The sequence below is a fragment of the Phocoena sinus genome, chromosome 13 (assembly GCF_008692025.1).
Source record: "Phocoena sinus isolate mPhoSin1 chromosome 13, mPhoSin1.pri, whole genome shotgun sequence".
Classification (NCBI taxonomy): domain Eukaryota; kingdom Metazoa; phylum Chordata; class Mammalia; order Artiodactyla; family Phocoenidae; genus Phocoena; species Phocoena sinus.
The window spans coordinates 82414016-82433903 of NC_045775.1; the positions used below are offsets into that span (position 1 = coordinate 82414016).

At 46.9% G+C, this 19888-nt stretch overlaps 1 protein-coding gene across 2 annotated transcripts in view; it reads left to right on the forward strand.

Moving 5' to 3' along the window:
* The first annotated feature begins 3003 nt into the window (after nt 1–3003).
* The window catches only part of CNGA3 (cyclic nucleotide gated channel subunit alpha 3), a 45914-nt gene continuing 29029 nt past the window's right edge, over nt 3004–19888 (forward strand). For both annotated transcript variants that reach the window (XM_032653508.1, XM_032653509.1), the window contains exon 1: nt 3004–3233. The gene's annotated coding sequence lies outside the window, so the exon portion shown is untranslated. The remainder of the gene's footprint in view (nt 3234–19888) is intronic.

The following is a 19888-nucleotide window of genomic DNA, read 5'->3' on the forward strand; positions in this document are numbered from 1 at the left end:
ATCATTGAGAAGGAAACAGGCAAAGTGAGCCTTAAAATCTAAAAACAACTGCTTCTTCCCACCTCGGGGCCTTTCCTCCCCAGATGACTTTGCACTGATGGCAGAAGTTTTGCTGGGGAAATGGGTTCATCATTGCTTCTCATGTGAACCTTGCCTGCCTCTGCATAAATATGTTATTTCCTCAAAGCCATTCCTACAAATTGCCTTATCATTTACCAAGGATCTAGACCATCTGCCAGGGTAGGCCCACACCCTCCCCCTTACTGATAACTGGGCTTATCTGTTTGCATTTCTACTTCTCATCTGCTAGTCTGGCTTATCTGCTTATCCGATTGCATGTTCTTTAGCACAATGGACACCATATGGCCCTCAGCAGAAGTAGCTGCCTTGTTGCCCACCTATGGGCACAAATTATGTGCCTTCCAACCCTAGCCTATAATTATCAGGTCACCAGGACCTCTGAAATTTGTTTGTACTGGGCAGATTTTCCATAATTAGAATAGCAAAAATTTAGTTCCCCTCCCCAGTTTATGAAATCAAAGCACATCATGTGCACCCAGAATAAATAACAAATTGTATATTTACAGAGTAAAACTGAAAGACCTAAAGCTACAAGAAACATCACTGAATCTTAATAGTGATTGAAAAAATAAATCCCAGAAGACTATATAGACCATAATTACACCATTTCTAAACTTTAAAACAAAACTACATATCACTGGGGAGTCCCCTAAGCCACACCTATACAGGCTCATACTCGGACTCAATCCTTCTGGGCATGGCGAGTATTTATCCTTTCATTTCTCTGGCATTGAAATCACAGGTGAATAGAACTGGTCTCACCAGGTTCCCTGGGGCCAGCCTTCCTCAGCTCCTGATGGCTGGGTGCCACCCTTTTCCCCACAGACCCTTTCTCATTTCTTTAGTGAGTCCTGGCTGAGGCTGAAACAACCTAGGATTCACCTAGTCCTCCCCCACTCCCAGTCTCACCTGCCCCACCAGAATGAGGAAGCGATACCTTCTCCATAGCACCCTTCAAACTGTGGACTCCCTCTTCTGGCACAAGGCTTTGGGTTTCTGAAGACCCCTCTGCTGGGTGTCTGGATACCATGGACCTGTTAGGACCTCCCACTAACTTGTCTGGGATTGCCTGGTGCTGACAGTGTCCTGCATCTTGATAAAGGATTGCTGACCCTTCCACACTGTGCCATACACACCTGCTTGTACCTCAGATGAAGCTTATTAAGCAATAGGACAGGTCCCCAGAGGCAACCCCACTCAGTGTGCCTTTGGCCCTATCTGGACCTTCCATCCTGGCGGCCCAGGATCTTGCCGCTGGATGCCTTTCCAGGCAAATTCACAGATATATCTTCTCCGGTCTCTTTCTGTTCATTTCCCGTCTCAGTTCACCTGTTTCCACATTTCAGGTGCCAAAAGTTCTTCAGTGATAACTCTAGCCACCCACATTATTTCCTACAGGGCAATTACATGCTCCGTCCTGTAGTGGATGCTCTACTTCATCAGATTCAGTGCACTTCTCCATTTTATAGTCAATTTTGTAAGGTCTTGCTTTCCCCCTCATATCTTAGAAATGGTCTGCATTTCAAAAACAAAGTCCAAATGGATTTTTCATTTTTAGTCTTATGCCTTAAAATTGTCTCATGATAACTACTACTTTCTCCAAAATCAGCATTTAAGATTCTTTAGAAGCTCTGAAATGTTTCTGGGCAACAGAGGATTACCACCTGCTTCCTGTCTTCCCTGAGGACAAGGCAACAGGAGACAGCTTTAACTTGTATGGTAAGTTACAGGGATTAGAGGAAATGCAGCATTTCCCAATAATGAGGGCCGAAAACAAAATTGCTCAGGGTAACTGATGTATGTGGGAGACTCTCTGGATTGAGGAGACTAAAGGTCTTAATGAGGCCATAGTCTCATGAATTATGTTTTCTCGTGTGTTAAATTCACTTCACATTTCTTCCAGGAGCCCAAATGATAAAACAAGAACTCTCCTCCAACTTCTGTGGCTTCAGCTTTGTTTTGTTGACTCACCACTTCCATTCGTTTGCTTTCACATAACCAGAATCCTTTGAATCTGATTAAGCCTGACTTTTCAAGGAAATTTTTGCTAGGCTTTACTTCCCTTCTCTAAGATGAATGTGTGTACATGTACACGTGCCATTCTAACTCTTTATTTCTCCAGTGAATACTGTACACTTCATCTCTCCCTTGAAATGTTGCATGAACTTGAAAACTTGTCTTCTAAAGACAATTTGCTCCATGAATGATAGACAGTGTGATATGTATGTTCAGGAAATGCCACATACTTGAAGCCCTCAGGGAAACCTCTGGTTTTCAGGCTGCTGGGGGAACTGCTCCTTCGGAGTTTCTTACTATAAGAGTGTCACTCATGGGAACCTAGAACCCAGAGGCTTCTTGTCCCAGACAAGAAGGCTCCTGGGACCTGTTCCTTCCATCTAGAACCTAAGTGAAAGGGAGGTGAGATTAGGTCTTCATCCTGAATATGTCCTTAAATAAATGACTTCTGTGGAGAAAGTGAGTTTGGAGAAATGTGGAGGTTTTGTTAAAGTTATTTTCTTTGAAAAGACTTTAAGAAACTCATAAACTCTTCCACAGAGGGCAATGAATAACAACTGGATTGGTGGGTTTTAATTTTTGATTCGGGGAATCTGTGTTGTCTGGTGTGATAGAAGGAAACCAACATTCTGCAAGGAGAATACACAATATCCCTAAGAGACATTTGTTTCTAAAACCCTCCCCATAAGATTGTAAATGAGTTTAAGGGGATATATATTCCCACCTTTAAACTTCAAACTCCCAGATCTCTGCTGTGTCCTCATGCCGCATGGATTACACTACTGGTAAAACATCCCAGGAAGGAGTCCAGGGAGGCCGTTCGCGGTTAGGGGAGGGTCCGTATTTGACAGACAGACTTTTCTGCTTTCTTGCTCCTGGCTCGCCCCTCTTCCCTTGGAGGCCATGGTGATGCGAACGAGTGGCTTCTGCCTCTTCGGGGACCGCCTTTGAGGCTCCAGAGCTCACCTGACTTTCGCAGAGAGAGGCGGGCAACCGGCTCCTTACGCCACCTGAAGAGGAGGGTCCTGGGGCCCGAGAGTGTGGGAGGGAGTGAGGCCGGAGCTGCGGCCCAGAGCGGGGAGGAGACGCTCTGCCAGACACAGGCGCGCCGCGGAGAGCTCAAACTTTGAAGTGGGGTAAGGATTTTAGGGGCCCTTGAGCTGGTTGTTCTTGGGGCGCTGGGAGGTGCGCGGGGGACGCAGACCCCAGTCACCGTGTGGATTAAAGTACGCCCAGGGCAGTGGGGTGGCGGAGCCCTAGGGCGGGCGCGGCGCTGTCCTCACCCCCCGGTGCTGAAACGGGCCACATCTCGGCAGGAAAGGAAGGAGCAGAAGCAAGAGCCAGCTCTGGCATCTGCTCCCACCCGCGGCACACACACAACTCCCTCCAGCAGGGATCAAAGGACTAGAAGGCGTCCCCTGCGCCTCCTAAGTCTATCGCACCCCTTTCTACTCACGTCCCGCAGACGCGCTGGGCCAAGTCGGGCTGAGCCGTCAGGGCAGGAGGCAGAAGAAGCTGGGCTCCTTCAGCAAAAGGATGGACACCACCCCCGAGACACCTCCCCAAGAGACCCTGTACCCGGAGGCCGCGCCGCCTCGTTCCCCGGGCTCCAGATCCGGCTCCCGAGCAGAGTCTCCCCGAGTACGCGCGGCGCGGGGGGAAGTTGTGTCCATGGCTTGGAGGGGGCAGGAGCCAAGGGGACCCCCGCCGGGGTCGGGGGACTGCCTCCGCTGGGCCCTGCTCAGCCGTGAGGATGCAAAGAGACAGGTGGGCTGCGGAGGAGGCAAAGAATGAAAATACTTTGGGGGAGTGAGCAGTCACTCTTTTTTTTTTTTTAACGACAAAATCATAATCCGCGATCTTGGCTGCTCTGGCCTTAGGGACTTAGCGCTCAGGAGCGAGGAGAAGGGGCGGGGTGGGGTGGGCCTCCGGTCCTTTGCAAACCCCTAACCGGATAATCACACGGGCCCTCTGTCCTCGTCCTCCGGCTTTTCTCCCCAGCTCAGCCCTCACCCCCGCCCCCGACGCCCCGAGGGGGGCGCGGCCAGCAGCCCCTCGCTCCCCGGCAACCCTGGGCAAGGACTGGATGACTGGAGGAAGTGCCGATTCATTTTTCTCTCCGTGTGATTCCCCAGTTCACAGCTGCCCTACTTTATGCTGTTGTTGAGACTAAAATTTGTCATTCTGAAGTGGGTATCTCTAGTTAGACACGGCATGTGGCCGAGGGTCAGTGGGGCAAGAGCAGAGGGGACCTGGAGCCCGTGGCTGGGACCCCGTGGCGGTGGACGCGGTGCCGGGGACACGCAATTCGCTCGCTCAGCGCTCTCCCTGCCAGCTGTTCCGCCGGCGCAACCCCTCTCCCGGAAACCAGACGGCCCCACGGTGGGCGCTCCTCACCAAATGTTCTGGAGGGGCGAAGCTGGGGCCGGCGCCTTCCCTGGTACCTCACACCCTGGGGCAGTGACTGGCTACCTGGGTTCGGGCTCTACCCCGGACTGGTCAGTCCAGACCCCTGTCTCTATGGACCTGTCCACCAGCCCCTCCCTCGCACACACACGCACACACACACTTTCATTCATTAAAACGGGCAACGACGTCGTTGTCTAGGCATGGGGTGACATACTCCCTGAATGAGAAATCACTGGAGGGGGCGATGGAAAGCCGGGCCGGGAGGAGGGAGGTGACCCCTGTCACGGCCACTCCCTGAGCTAGGTCCTTGTACGCCAAAGTCCCGGAGTCTTGACAATTCCGCTAGGTCAGGGAAGCGAGTTAGCATTTCACTGAGCTAGCGGGACTCCCTTGGCGGGGAGCGGGTGTGGCAGGAAAGACGCGAACTTCCCTTCGCAAGAACGCCCGAGCGCACGCACTTTTCCTTCTCAGCCTTTGTTCTGTCATAAACGGGGCCCTCGTCGGGCGTGGGATGCCAGGAGAGGGTGACTGGCTGCTCTCCGGGTGACTGGTCCCCACACGATCTCAGTCACTTTATCTGGGACTTTGGCCGGGACTGCGTGTGCCTCTTGCCTTTGATGCGCCTGTGTTTCTGCCTTTTCGGTAGTCATTCACTATCTGCCCGCGATTGCTGCGGCTGGTTAATAATGGGGTTGCCATGGCGACCAATTTCCCGTCGCCATGGTACCCAGGAGGTAAACAGTTGGAAGCCACAGAGGCTCTTCAGTAGCTACCCCCCCCCCCACCCAGATCTTGTACAGGCTGCGGGTTTCCTGTGGTTGTGAGGGAGGGATGGCAATGATCAGGTGCTGTGGTCCCCTCTTCCCTCCCAACCCACACTGTCTAGCCGCCTGTTCACCTGAAACCCTCTCTTAATCCCTGCCAATCACTACGGCCTCCAGGTTGGGATGGGTCAAGCTTTTACCTCCATCCCCCGACTGCTACAATGAGGCTGGGGTAAATGGTTTTCCCTCTGACCTAATTCATGTCAGCTGCACACTGTCTACTCCTGAGTACAAATGACAAGACTAAGCCCTGCGGGAGACAAAATTAATTAAACAAACACAGTCCCTGGCCTCTGGACATCATGGTGTAGAGATGGCCTCTGCTCTGGGCTGCAATAGGGGTGATAACAGTGTCCCCGAGTAGAGAGAAGTGGGAGTGACAGACCCCCCCCAGGGGAGGCCATAATGGAGTTGAAACTAAGGAATTTCAACTGCTGAGCAAGAGGGAAAACGTCTCTCTAGGCAGAGGGACTAGCAGGAGCCAAGATGTGCGTTTGTTCAGGAGAGGATAGATCCTGCCGTGGAAACACATAGACTCGTAATAGGGGCAGAGCTGCGCGCAGCCCTTAGCGCACGACAGTTATCGCGAGACCCTGAGCACGCGAGACCCTAAGTGCACGAGAGCCGGAGCGCTCCAGGCGGTTGGAGGTCTGGCTGACCCGAGGAGCACAGCTGTGGTGTTCCTCGTAGCAGAAAGTGCGGCGAGAAGCGGACCTTGGCCTTCTCTCCTGGGCCCTCCAGGACCTCCGATCTCCGAGCCTGAGGGTGAGCTGGGGCGGGCGGGGGGGGCCCGGGGACAGGCTGAGGGCTGTGTCCCCCAGAGCTCCAGAGTCCTCTTCACTGCCACCCACTGGCCGGGCCCAGGCCTTGAGGCAGCAGCGAACCCCTCCCCCATCCCCGCCTCCGCGACTTCATGGCGGCGGCCGTCTCCATGGGTTGCAGTCCCTGGAGGCCTCGGCAATGGGAGTATATGGACACAGCCATGAAGGTAACAGCTTCAACCAGCTTCAGTCTGTCCGTTCAAGTTTCTAAACTTGGTCCAGCTTAGATCAGTTGTCCACCCCTAGGAGGTGGCCAGAGGTCAGGGTTAAATTGCAAGGGCATTGCACGTCGTGACTGCAGGTCCACCTCTGTCGTGGGGCTGTTCTCAAAGCAGGGCACTTGTGGTGAGCTGGGCATTCACCTGCTTGGTATTTGCTACCCCGTGTGCTCCTGTTGATGCTCTGCGAATGATTCTCTCCAGCTTCAATGAAAAGCCTGAGGGCCGACTGGGTGCGGCGTGCCTGGCTCCCTCAGGGATGAAGGCTGGGCGGGGTCTGGGGACCTGGCCCCGAGGGCGCCACCAGCTGAGATCTGCCTCCTCAGCGGAGCCTGGGCATTGGCGGGAGGACCCAGACTGGGCGCCGGATGAACACTCCCGGGCAGGGTGAGCGACCTGCACAGGCTCCTCTTAGGCAGGACCTGGACCTCGGAGGGCGGAAGTTGAGCCTTGGGCCCTTGCCCTTTCTTGTCAGAATAGAGAAAGACATTTGTTTTGGTGGAGATTTAGGGGAACATCATGACCTGACCGAGACCCGACCTCAAGAACGAAGGATCAGACACCAAGAAGTTAGCAACAACTAACCACGCCCCTCCCTCATCTTTCCTGCAAAAGGGCTTTGCTGAAAACTTTCAGGGAGTTCAGGGTTTTTAAGGCATGAGCCACCCGTCTCCTTTCGTGGCCCTGCAGTAAACCTTCCTCTGCTGCAAACTCCGACATTTTGGTATTGTTGGGACTCACTGTGCATCAGGCACACGGACTTGCGTTCGGTAACAGACCCAGAACGTCTCAGTGGCTTAGCCCATGGCCTATGCGATGTCTGAGGTTCCGAGGCACTGGGGGGCCCTGCATCATGGTGGGGACTCTGCTGGCCAAATCCTGCCACCCAGCCCTCAGCTGGCCTGGAAGGGGGACTGAGAAATACAGCCAGTACTAGGGTGGGCTTTGGTGAGCAGTCTCTGCCACCAGGTGGGATGAGAAAATTCATGCCACTCTTAAGGGAAGGATGAGTAATTTCATTTAAATGGAGCATCCCTTTTAGGCTAATATGATCCAGGTTACAAAAAAATCTTGAATGTTAGGCTAAGACTGCATGCTGGAGAAAATAGGCAACCTCTGAAAGTTTCTGAGTGACATGGTTAGAACTATCGTGTAGAAAGACCCCGATGTTAGTGTAGAAGATTCATTCATTCTTTCATTCCACACTCACTGAGCACCTCCTGAGTGCCAGGCCTTGGATGAGTTGCAGAGGTGAAACTAAAGATGGGAGTTGCGCAAAAAGAATTGTTTCAGCAGTCCTGGGGAGGGGGAACAGGGCCTGGACAGAGGTGGGAACAGAACTCAAGGAGGTCAAGAGCTGTCTCTGGCTTGTTCGAGCCCTGGCATATGGTTAGGGCTCAATGCATTTCTGACTTAGTGAATGGATGAGTGGAAGGCAACAGAGGGGACAGACAGTTGGGTGGTGTAACTGAAGGACTTGGTGATGGTGGATCTGGGGAAGTGAGGGAGAGGGAGGAGTGGAAGCTTATGCAAGGCTTAGCTGGGTGATTAGTTGGCTCCAGGTGTCGTTCATGGGGCATTAACCAGAATAAGACTCAGGGGAGGAAGGGCATATTTGGGAGCAGTTGGGACGGTGCCATTCAGGACATTTAGTTTTGTACCAACAAAAACTTCCTGGATATACTGTATCCTCCCTCACATGGCCCACACCTTGGACCTCATCTGATCCCCTTTTTGAGGAACTTCACACATTCCGTCTTGTACTATAATAATGCAGTGTAGGGATTTAAAAAACAAAACAGGCTTTTGTTCCTCAGTTCTGCCACCGGGTGACTTTGAATAAGTTGTTAACCATTCCAAGTCTCAGTTTCTTCACGTGTAAGTTGGTGGTAGTAGTTATAACATCTGCCTCATTGAGTTGTTGGGAGAAGAAATGAAGCGATTGGTGTGAATTTCTTAGTTCAGTGCCTGGCATGGCAAGTGCTCAAAGTTGGACATGACCATCTTATAATTTCCTGTAATGACAATGCATTACCTTTATATCATATCCCAAAAGTTAATTAAGGGAAAAAACACGCTTTACCTCCTGTGTCTGCAGCTAGCCTTGGGGAAACAGTCCTTGGGGAAGGAAGGGAGGTCCTTTGCCTGGCTTGATGACTCTGTGTGTGTGTGTGTGTGTGTGTGTGTGTATGTATGTGTGTCTGTGTGTGTCTGTGTGTGTGTGTTGGGAGGTGGGAGGAAAAGATGGAATTCTGGGCAGAGCATCTATAGGGCTGGCTACAGAGGTACAGGTTCTCCGGCCCTAGATACATCTAGAAAGCACTTTCATCCTCTTGGAATCTCAACCTGAGCAGCTGAATCCTATTGCAAAATAGTCATTTAGAAACTGAGTGCACGTAAAGCTCAGGAAACCAGAGTCCCATTAGTTCTGAGTCATCTCTACAGAAGACCAAGACACTTTCTAGGCATGAGGCAAGCCCCTGTCTGGTGGTTGAGTTACATAATTGATAACCTTGTTACAATTTCAGTGGGCTCTCTTTTACCCAGAATCTCTTCCTGTCTGGAGGAACAATGTTAGCTTTTCTTCTCAGGCAAGAATTGAAAATCTACAGCTGGTGTATGCAAGCTTCCCTTTGCTTGTGTTATTTCCCTTCGTCAACCGGGAAGCTCAGCTCCAAGCACAACTGGACACATCCTCATGGTCTAAGACCTGAGCTACCCTTTTGGACATTCCTTGGGCAGATGGAGGAAATGTTGATACTTACTGGTCCCAGAAATTGGCCTCGTTTCTTGAGAGGCAGTGGATTAAGCTTTCAGGCTTTACAGTTAGTTTGCCTGCTACAGTCCTGGCTGTGTGAACTGTGTACCTTGGTTTGCTCATCTATAAAATAGGGATAATAGTTGTACTTACTTCATAGGGTTATTGTGAAAATTAAATGAGTTGTTACATGGGGAGAAGTACCTAGCATCATGTAAACTCTCAAAAATGTGATCATTATCAGTATTTTTATTAATAGGATATTTTGACATTTCTCTCCTTTAGTATATTTATGTTTCGTGAGTTTCTTGTAGCAGACATTGTGAGTTTTGCATTTGAAAAGTGTTTTGATTTTAGATTTAACACTACTTCTTTTTTAGGTATAACTCACATGTGATGAAAGTCTTCTAAAGTATATATTTCAGTTATTTTTTAGTATATTCACAGCTGTGCAACCATTAACTCGATATAATGTTTAAACTTTTGTAGGGCCAGGTCACTCGAGATTGCTGTTCTCTTGCCCTCTGTTCAGCCCCCAGCCCAACAAATGCCTGCTTCACCTGTATCTTACACACCTGACTGACCTTCCTACTACTTGCCCCAGCCCCCAGCTAGTGATTATTCTTATGGAAGGGGTGGCGAGGGGCGTGCCCCTCTGCTGGTTTCCCTGGTAACTAATGAGCCCACCTGCCGTCAATTCTCCTATAAATGGTAATCCCCCCTTCCTTTTGGGGGCGAAGACTGCCACCAGGTCCTGTCTGCCCTGAGCCACACACAGTGGGGTGTCACTCCAGGACCTTGCTTCAGACGTGTAAGGTCCCCCCATCCATTAAACCGTTGATGTCTCTGTTGCTGACTCCAGGCTCTTTGTTCGGTCTTAAAGCTGGGCAAGCGCAGGCCTTGTGGGCCTGCGGGGTGCAGCCCAACACTTTTCAACACTCCCAAAAGAAACCCTGAACCGATTATCAGACATTTTCTTTTCTGACTCCCCTCCCCATCCTTGCCCGTGGCAGTCACTAATCTATTTTCTATCTCTGTGGATTTGCCTATTCTGGACATTTCATATAAACGGAATTATACAATGTGTGGCCTTTTGTGTCTGGCTTGTTTACTTAGCATAATGTTTTCCAGGTTCATCCATGTCGTAGCAGGTATCAGTATTTTATCCTTTTTAATTGCCAAATAAATTCCACCTGAATAACATTTCATTATATAGATATACCACATTTTGTTTATCCAGTTATCAGCTGATGGACATTTAGGTTGTTTCCATTTGGGGGCTATTATGAATGATGCTGCTGTGAACATTGAAATACAAGTTGTGTGGACATGTTTTCATTAGGTATATGCCTGTGAGTGGAACTCCTGGGTCACATTGTGACTATTTCTAGCATTTTGAGGCACTGCGCCATTGTTTTCCAAAGTGGCTGCATCATTTACATTCCCACGAGCAGTGTATGAAGATTCCAACTTCTTCACATCCTTACCAACCCTTGTAATTGTCTGTTTTTTTAATTATAGCCATCGTAGGCAGTGTGGAGTGGTTATCTCATCATGATTTTGACTGACATTTCTCCGTAACTAAATGTGTTAAGCATTTCTTCATGTGCTTGTTGAACATTTGTAATTTCCTTCAGAGAAATGTCTGTTCAGCTCCTTTGCCCATTATTTAATTGGGTTATTTGTCTTTTTATTATTGAGTTTTAGTAGTTCTTTATATATTCTGGGTACAAGTCTCTTACCAATTTATGATTTTAAAATATTTTTTCCATTCTGTGGGTTGCCTTTTTACTTTCTTGGTGGTATCATTTGAAGCACAAAGGTGTTTTTGTGTGTGTGTGTGTTTTAATGAAGTGCAATCTGATTTTTATTTTAGTCACTTATACTTTTGGTGTAATATATAAGAAACCATTGCTTAATCCAAGGTTGTGAAGATTTACTCCTATGTTTTCTTCTAGGAATTTTATCGTTTTAACCCTTACATTTAAGTCTATGATCTATTTTGAGTTAATTTTCATGTATGGTATATATTCTTTTACATGTGAATATCCAGTTTTCCCAGCAACATTTGTTGAAAAGACTGTTTATTCTTTCCCCCATTGAGTTATCTTGGCACCCTTGTTGAAAATCAGTTGGCCGTAGGTGTATGAGTTTATTTTTTGTACTCTCAATTCTATTCCATTGACCTATATATCTATCCTTACACAAGTACCACTCTGTCTTGATTACTGTAGCTTTGTAATAGGTTTTGAAATCAGAAAGTGTGAGTCCTCCAACTTTGTTCTTCTTTATCAGGATTTCAAGTTTGTTTTGGCTACTCTGGGTCCCTTGAATTTCCATGTAAATTTTAGAATCAGCCTGACAATTCCTGCAAAAATTCCAGAAGGGATTTGATAAGGATTGTATTGAATCTGTAGATCAATTGGGGAAGTATTGCCATCTTAACTATTAATTTTTCTAATCTGTGAGCAGGAGATAATCTTTCCACTGATTTATGTGTTTTTAATTTCTTTCAACAATTTTTATAGTTTTCAGCGTACAAACCTTTCATTTCCTTGATTGAATTTATGCCTAAGTATTTTATTCTTTTTACTGCTACTAGAAATGGGACTGTTTTCTTAATTTCATCTTATTATCTATTGCTAGTGTATAGAAATACAGCTGATTTTTCTATGCTGGTCGTGTATCCTGCAATACTGCTAAACTCAATTAATTCTAATAGTTTTTTAGTGGATTCCTTGTGATTTTCTATATATCAGATCATGTCATCTGCAAATTGAGATAGTTTTACTATCTCTGCCTCTGATGCCTTTATTTATTTTTCTTGCCTAATGGCCCTGGCGAGCCATCCCATGTTGCAGAGAGGTGATGAGAATGGATGTCTTTGTCTTATTCCTGATCTTAGGGGGAAAGCATTCAGTCTTTCACCATTATGTCGTTAGCTATGGCTTTGTCATAGATGCCCTTAATCAGGTTGAGGACGTTTCCTTCTAGTCCTAGTTTATTGATAGTTTTTAACTTGAAAATATGTTGGATTTTGTCAAATGCTTTTCTTGTGTCTGTTGAGATGATCACATGGTTTTTACCCTTTATTCTACTAATATGGTGTATTATGCTGATTGACTTTGAATGATAAATCAACTTTGCATTCCTAGGATAAATATCACTTGGTCATGGTGTAAAATCCTTCCTACGTGTTGCTAGATTTGGTTCACTAGTATTTTGTTGAGGATCTTTGCATATTAATATAGTTTTCAAAATGCCCTCTCACGTTAAGTTCTGATATTCAAGTTGTTTATACTTATATTGTGCCATGTCCAGAGAATATTAACATTATATAGTTTTTTCCCCTTTTTGTTTTCGAAGCTCTGGAATATTTTTATTTTCTCCACATAGGATCACACTCACAGAAAATATGAGAGGACCCTTGGGTACAGTATTTGCACTGTAGAGTTTTGTCCCATCATGGAACTTCTGAAACAGAAGGACCTTTAATAATCAACTTGGCCTTGGTTTTCAACTCTGTTCCACAGAGTCCCCTAAGGTATTCTGTATGCATTTTAAGGGTTTTTTAAAAAAATGTATATTTAAGTATTTTAAAATCCCAAATAAATAAAGATAGCATTGATTGACCTGTATTCCATACCAAACTTTACTATATTGGATATCATGGTCAAAATTAACTTATGTCCCACTGATTGTCTTTATAAAATTACAAAATACGTTTAAATAAAATACTACAAGTGAATGTTTTATGCATTGGGTTCCTATGAAAGATTTCATCTGCAATAAGTCTATGTCCATCAGTAGATGAAGAAACTAAAGTGCTGGGTCACTCGCCCAAATTGGAGGCTGAGCTGAGAAGAGACCCCAGCTCTCCTTTCTCTCAGTTGAGTGCCCTTGACTACCTATATTGTCTTTCCAAAGTCATTTGTCTCAAACAAAAGATATTACTCAAGGGACTGCTTGAAAACACACAGCCCTCGTCATTGGGTTAGTGTAGTGACGTCTGTTCTGGTCCTTGTGTTTGTTCTCTGGCTGGTTCGCAGGTCTCAGAGTGATTCAGTGCCTCAGCATTGGACGTTTTCCCTTCTACCCTGAAGTTCTCAGATGGAATAGGAAAGAAGGGAAAGGCAATTAGAAGTGTGCTTTAGACAAAAGTTCCAAGGCATGCAGACCTTGTGGGAGTTATTGATTTATCTTTGGAGTTTAATTTGACACAGTGAGCCTGTCCAACCTCATACTTACTGAGAATTGGCTGAGTGCTTTTGCCTAGAACAATGATGAGAAAGTTGAGTTGTGGAGGATTGAAATGGATGAAGCCCAGAGAGAGGTTACTTCTGAGAAGAGCAAAGACCCCAGGTGGTAAAAGTGGTCGATCTCCATTGGAGAAGACAGAGACCTGGGCCAAGAGTGCACATCCAGCAAGACTGGGGGGCTCCCCTCTGATTGGGGTTCCCATTTATTTGGCGTGGCTCTGTGTCTAGACTTGGCGCCTCACTAATTGGACCTGCCAGTCCCCGGCTGAATAGGAGTCATCACGCAGGACAATGATAATTCACAAAGACCTCCAGTGGGTTAGACGGGCATGCATGTTGGGCTGCAGGCACCTCTCTATTGATGAGATACATTCAGGGTTTGAAAAATGACAATGTTTCAAATGACACAAATTGAACCAGGACTGGTTTTCATGTCTAAGCCATAATAAAAAAGAGGACAGAACATGGACAATACTTTTTTAGTATGAAAAGTTAGTCATCATAAGTGGGGACCAAGGTTTTTTTTCAGAAGCACACTTCAATTTAGAAGAAAGGGTTTCCCATGTTTTGACCTCCCTTGTTGCTCACTTGCTCTCTCCCTCATAAATTCCCATCCATTCTTAAATAGGATAGAAGTGTTCAGCGTGACTCATTCACAGGAGTGCTGTGAGGATCAAGTGAGTTGATACACCCTGAAGTTATCAGAACAGGACCAGGCGAAGAGTAAATGCTAGTAAATGTACTGTTGTAATTATCAGGGCCACCATTACCGTTACTCACCTGGTCCTCCTCCATTTATGCCACCTACTTTTTATTACCTACCATGTGTATATGCTGAGTATTTTGGAGGATAACATATTCTAAGTAAAAGGAAACAATTCTTGCCTTCAAGGCTTTTGGAGTTAATAAAGGAGTGAAAAAAATATATCTGGAATGCAGGCGAGCTTTGTTAGATTCCTACCTACTTAGGTGTCCCAGCCGAGAACAGTGGAGAGAGTTAAAGATGTGCACAAAAGACAGTCAGATCCTTAAAGGTGCACAGCACAATGGCTAACACATAGTACATGTCGAATAATGTTAAATAATTATTGTGATTGCTCCTCCCGTGAGGAGCCTTCTCAGACCTCAGTGGTCCCTAAGGCAGAATTAGTACCCCCCATCCACATTGTTCCCCATCATGCCTCTGTCTCTATTTCAGCACCTCTCTTTCCTCCCCCCGCTGTTTACATACCTGTTTTCCCAGGCAATTTTGCGCTTTCAGAGACAGGGACCTGTCTTCTTCATCGTAATCCTCAGGGCCAGGTGCAATGCCTAGGACGCTGATGGAGTCAATAAGTGTGTCGGTGGGAAGAAAATGTGTTGGGTTTAGTGATGTTGTAAAGCAAATGGGAATTGTCTGGAATGGTGTGTCCTTAGTTCCCAGTCAAGCCCTGGAAAACGCACATGCGTTTGGGAGATGCTCACAAACGGCTCAGGCCTGGGATCCACTTCAAGGTCACCCTGGTACTTGGCAGGATCTTCTTCCCGTGCTTGAAAATTAAAATTATATTTGTGCACTTCTCATCTCCTGCAGCGGGCATGATAAACAAAGCAAAACAAACCACAACACAGACTGCAGGGTCAGACTGACCCTAGCCCGCATTTCCGTACCTGCAGAATCAGCCTCGCTACTACCTCTTGGGGTTCCTGAGGATGAATGAGCAATGGGTATGCAGGTGCCTCACACTCGGGGGGCCCTGGCGGGATGGCAGTTTCCATTTTCAACAGAGCCTCAGGATCATGTGTTGTACTTTCATCATCTCATTTGTGAGTTCTCCTAGAGTTTATGGGGCCGGGAGATGTGAAGACACCCTGGCGGTTGGGGAATCACTTAGGATGTCATGGCTTACAAGCTAGTAGATAAAGGGAAAGAATTAAGTGTTTGTTCTGCCTTTCCTGTATGAACCATACCACTGAGCAGCCAAATAATAAGTCAGATTTTCTTTTTTAAGAATATTTCAGCTAACTGATGAAGATGGAATGCTAGAATATCACCAATTTGCAACTCCTAATAAATCAATAGATCCAGTCAGTGATCACCAATGGCTGCTAAAATCACCCAAGAAAATATGGAACCCAAATTTGAACAAGCCCTGAGTACAACTTCTAATTTACGGGAAACATCGTAGAGTTGGAATTGGCAAAAATCCATATTGTGGGAAATTCTGCAGTACAAACACTTACGTTTCTTCCGTAAAGAGAAAGAAGAGAAACGCATAGAAACTTTAGATTTAAAAATACCAGTGAGATACATCAACCAATCAGAATATATAGACTTTGTTTGTGTCCTGATTCTTTTAAGTAATTTTTTAAGACAACCCTTATGACATTTATGAAACAATTAGGGGAAAAAAGATCTTAATGATTTATCTTAAACTAACATTTTCCTTTAATGATGTACATTTTGCCCTGTCCTACCCAACCTCATTCTCCTGGATAAAGAACACGGAATTAAGAAGGAAATTAGGTTACTTCTAACCCTTGAGGGACCTGGGTCAGGAGTGCGCACGGCCCACTTACCATGTCTAAATAACTAAAAAGCATTCTCTTAGCTGAGGTAATCCCCTCCTCCCACCATTAAAAAAAAAAAAAAAAAAAAGAATTTTTTGGGTAACGGCATGCTGGCAGGCAACTTTTTTGGGGAGTGGTTCCAAGGAAGAGAAGTAGGGGTCTTGGAAGAGAAAACAAGGGAGGCAGGGGAAACTACCCCAAGTGTACATTATCAAACTAATCACCACTCTGGGCAAGTCGTTTGATCCTTCTAGGGCTTCTCCAAAGAGCCATGTAGAATATATGTCTGAATTATCTTCCTGAGGGGACAGAAAAGGGGAGTATTTACCCATGGTTCCAGGTTCTGTTAGTCAAGGGTTGCCCAAGGGGAGTTAACTCTCTAGCACTTCGGGTTTGCACGTGTGTCAGAATGGCCTTGGAACATAGCGGCATGGGGACATTTGATCTCTGGTCCCCCATCCATGGCCTGCCCCCTTCTATTCCCAGCCTTGAGTCCACCCCAAGCCACAGGGGGCCTTTCACACACATGCGTGGACAATCTGCCCACACCTCCAAGCTCCATTCACCTCACCCTCACACATAGCTCCTCCTGCACCACCTGTAGGTCTAGGGGCAGCACATCAACACCGTTCTCGGGAAGACAGACCTGGGAAGAGGCCCAGGCAGCCTCTAGAGCCCGTCCACAGAGAATTTGGGGGTCCCGGGCGCCCAGAGCATAGTCTAGAGCAGGGCATGGGGTTCTGGGGAAGCATGTTCCCTTGGCCCCATGGACTAGGGCTGGAGGGGAGTCAGAGTGGGGGCCTTTAAAGGTACTGGTCCGAGGCCTGTTAGGAACTGGGTGGCGCAGTGGCAGGCGGACGGGCAAGCGAAGCTTCACCTGCCACTCCCTGTCGCTCCCCATCGCTCGCCTTACAGTGATCCATACCCGCCGCCTGACTCCTTGTCCGTGGAAAAATTGGCTTCCACGAAACCGGTCCCTGGTGGCAAAAAGGTTGGGGACCGCTGCTTTAAAGAATGGGGCCCCAGGCAGGACCCCTACTGCTCAGGCCAAAAAGTAATGCCAGTTCTTTTCCACCCACTGGCTTTATCGGGCTCTGGAGTCAGACAGGTCTTTGTTAACCTTGGCTCAGGCTGCAAGCAACAACATTAGGGAAACTGCTCACCTGTTGAATTTCTTCCTTGGAAAAGGGAGGGAAGAAGGCTGTTGTGAGGATTGAAGGAGACAGTATTACACGAGCAGCCACTCTGAGCCTGGCACGTGGGAGCTCTCCACAGGGAGCAGGTCTGCAAGGGTCCAGAGGTGGCATCTGGGGTCAGGGTTTGTGCCCAGGATGGAGGGGACAGCTGAGGGGGCTGAGGGAAAGGGCACAGACTGGCTGCAAAGAGCTTTTTCTCTGTTTGGTACAATTCTCATGAAAATACACAAAGAAGAGTAATTTAATAGATTTTCCACGGAGTCCCAAAACTTCTTTAAGACTTGTTCTAGGGACTTCCCCGGTGGTGCAGTGGTTGAGACTCCGCACTCCCAATGCAGGGGGCCCCAGTTCGATCCCTGGTTGGGGAACTAAGATCCTGTATGCTGCCTGGTGCAGCCAAAAAAAAAAAAAAAAAAACAAAACCAGACTTGTTTTAGATCCCACTGGACCATAAGCTCCTTGAGGACAGAGCTGCATATCATTTTCTGATAAAACCCTAGCTCTTAGCATACTGCCTGGCACATAGTAAGTGCTCAGTAAAAAAGCACTGGATGGATGATTTCAAATTTGGTGTATTTCTTTTAGTGGGAGGCTCTTGGTTCCTATGTGGCTTCATAGTTTCTGCAGACATCTCAAACTGGAATCATTCTCTGCCTCAACCCTGCCCCTCCCGCAGTCCCTGCCTCAGTGGGCAGCACCACCAACCCCCATGCCAGCGGTCACGGCAGCGTGACCCCTCATCCTTGATCAATTACCATGTCCCGGTGCTTCTATCTATCTGGTAGTTGTGGGGTTTTTAAAATTTATTTATTTTTATTTTTGGCTGCATTAGGTCTTCATTGCTGCGCACGGGCTTTCTCTAGTTGCAGCGAATGGGGGCTACTCTTCATTGTGGTGCGTGGGCTTCTCATTGCGGTGGCTTTTCTGTTGCAGAGCACGGGCTCTAGGGGCGCAGGCATCAGTAGTTGTGGTGCACAGGCTTAGTTGCTCCCTGAATATATCCTCCCCAGTGTAGCCAGAGTGGCCTTTACACATCTGACCACATCCCTGATGGGCTCAGAGGTAAAGCCCAAGCTCCGTGACTCAACTTTCAGGACCCTCTGGTATACGTCATCTGCCCCACTAGACTTGTAAGATCCTTGAGAACAGTCGTTATCTTATATTCCTTTGTGTCTCCTGTGGTCAGCCAGAAACTAAGTTACATAAATGAATACAGTTTTTAAAAATCAAAACTATTTTTTATCTATTGAGAAAATTATAAAATTTAAAAATTGTGGACTTAAACTATCAAACATCAGAGATAAACCAGGACTATCTGAGCCACCAGCTGCCCCTCCCTGAGTAACCCGTGGTGAGCAGGGACCACATCCATGTTGGGTACTTCAGTGCAGTGCTCTGGGCTCCTGGCACTGACCTTCCTTTGGATATGAAATTAATTTAGTCCTGGAATTAGTCACTGGGCTATTTCTGGAAATCACCATCTTTCTCTGGAGTGGTCTGTACTGACTTCTGACACACTTAAACCATGTGGCTGCTCAAGAGAGCCTGTGCCCATCTGTTTCAGAGAAACTGTCCTCAGGAATTCATCTTCCTTCTGGAAGATTGTGATCAGAAATCATGCAGTTGGCCTGTCTTCGTATCCATCGCGCCAGCTGTGCACTCACATCAGTTTTCTTTTCTCATCAGTCAGAGGGCCACCTTCCAATGTTTGCTGAAGGGAAAGTATTCACGGTCAGATTTCTAGCATAAGGATCATGCCATTGATAGGTTTTATCTATTTCTTTGCTTGTACAAGCTGTTTGACATCACTGAGTCTGTTTAGTCATCTTTATTTTTTTATTTTCTTTAAATTAATTAATTTATGTATATTTGGCTGCATTGGGTCTCTGTTGCTGCACGTGGGCTTTCTCTAGTTGCGGTGAGCGGGGGCTACTCTTCATTGCAGTGCGTGGCCTTCTCGTTGCGGTGGCTTCTCTTGTTGTGGAGCACCGGCTCTAGGCATGCGGGCTTCAGTAGTTGTGGCACGTGGGCTCAGTAGTTGTGGCTCACAGGCTCTAGAGCACAGGCTCAGTAGTTGTGGCGCACGGGCTTAGTTGCTCCACGGCATGTGGGATCTTCCCGGACCAGGGCTCGAACCAGTGTCCCCTGCATTGGCAGGTAGATTCCTAACCACTGTGCCACTGGAGAGGTCCCTCAATTTAGTCATCTTTAAATGGAGACAAAAATTGTAAATATCTGATGAGGTTATTGTGAAGATTAAATGAGATGAAGTGAGTACTGGGTTGAACATCACATTGTAAAGGTTTTATAAATGTCAAGTACTTAGGTTTTTTATACTTTGTTTTAAAACAAGATTTTGGGGAGTTACTAAAACATGTGCAAAATTATAAGATTAACATAGGGTAAATGAGAAAGCCAGAGTTAGGAGGGACACTGCATCGTTAAAGAGAATCATGAGGGTTTTAGCTTTCTTACATGGGATACCAACTTGGCCATTCATTCATTCATTTGCTGAATCAGCGCTTAACTTTGAGCAGCCCTTGGGAATTCCCTGGTGGTCCAGTAGTTAGGACTTTGCGCTTCCTCTGCTGGGGGCCCAGGTTCAGTCCCTGGTCGGGGAACTAAGATCCTGCAAACCACGAGGTGTGGCAAAAAGCAAAACAAAACAAACAAACAAAAAAAACCTTTGAGCAGCTCTCAGCATGCAGCATATACAAAGGAGTAAAAGACCTTGTTTGTGCTTCTGGTTCGCACAA